At 33.6% G+C, this 1,424-nt stretch overlaps 1 long non-coding RNA gene across 1 annotated transcript; it reads right to left on the reverse strand.

Moving 5' to 3' along the window:
• Positions 1-702: 702 nt before the first annotated feature.
• LOC107736327 (uncharacterized) lies at positions 703-1,267 on the reverse strand. Its single transcript, XR_001639636.1, has 3 exons — positions 1,197-1,267; positions 985-1,010; positions 703-756 (listed from the first exon to the last, which is right to left on the reverse strand). It is a non-coding gene; the product is annotated as an uncharacterized LOC107736327 (long non-coding RNA).
• Positions 1,268-1,424: the final 157 nt, after the last annotated feature.

The following is a 1,424-nucleotide window of genomic DNA, read 5'->3' on the forward strand; positions in this document are numbered from 1 at the left end:
AAATATACATGCACATTCAATATAATTAAGAGCACTTATTTTTCATTCATCACACAACACATAAGTTAATTTCTATGGTCAGTATATGTGGCCTGCGGTTCATTAAAGAACTGAATTTTCTGTCTCTCAGGTTGCAAAAAAAGAAGGAAAATGTGTTTTCACTAATGCACTTACAGTGGAAGTCTAACAAAGATAGCCAAAGGGTTTAAAAGAAGAAATTTGAAACATGTATTTTTATTAAAGTGCTTTCATTTATTTTAATGTTAAACTTGAACTAAATAAACTATAACTTTTTTTTTATAACATGGCACAATGCATGGCATAAAATGTCATACATTTGTATGCTTTTATGATGTTTGTGCATTAATGTAGCACTCTTTAACTTGCATTCCATTAAAAATAAAAATACACCAATATTTCTGACATGCCTGTGACCAAGCTTTTACTGACAACCAAGTTCAAATCTGACCAAATTTCACAGCGTTCTGGCATGAATTGTGGGATGAAGTGTGTGAAAAAAGAAAAAGGTTTGGTGTTTTGTAAAATCTTGAAATATCTTCTAAAATATTCAAAAAATGGGTGATAAAAATAGAGGCACCTGAATACTTTAAGAGCACTATTCAATACACTCTCTAAATGCACTGTGAAGGTATTCAGTATTTGCACTAAAGTCTCTGTGATGGAGAACAGCACGATACTCACTTCATGATAAGGATGTAGACTCCATACATGGAGATCAGAAGCATAGATTCCCACCTGTAACAATGCATTAATGATACAAAGATTATTAAAACAGCTCTCATATGTGTACATTTTTATTACCTTCATGCATTTAGCAGACGCTTCATCAAAAAAGCAATTCATCAACGATATTACCTTCCTAATGCTTCTAGATAATTACAGTACTTTAATACCTCTGCAAATACAATACAATGTTTCTCATCTGCTTAAACATGTGGATATGGGTGTAGTTATGAGACTTACCATACAACTCTTTCATCATAGATAACCTGGATAAAATCAGAAAATGAAGGGGTTAAATGACCAGAAGTTTCTGATGAATTTGTCACAGAAGTAAATCTACAGACCACTACTGGCAGTCATTATTGACGCCATGTTCATACCTTAATAAAACAGAGGAGAAACTGCATTATACTATTTCTCTCTCTCGTATGTACAGTCACACATACACTCACCAAAATCAAGGCCAGCACTGAGAAGATGTAGTACAGCGAGTCTCTGAACAGAGACCACCAGGTCACGGCCACCGTCTAGAAATGACAAAACACACAAGAAACTGTGGCAATATGTGTGTTCAATGTGATTCCAATGAAGAATGGCTAAACTAACAAACTAACACTTCATCTATCATTAATACTTTAGATAGATAGATAGATAGCTAGATAGATAGATAGATAGATAGA

The sequence above is a fragment of the Sinocyclocheilus rhinocerous genome, unplaced genomic scaffold, assembly GCF_001515625.1.
Source record: "Sinocyclocheilus rhinocerous isolate Xijiao unplaced genomic scaffold, SAMN03320098_v1.1 C36636494, whole genome shotgun sequence".
NCBI lineage: Eukaryota > Metazoa > Chordata > Actinopteri > Cypriniformes > Cyprinidae > Sinocyclocheilus > Sinocyclocheilus rhinocerous.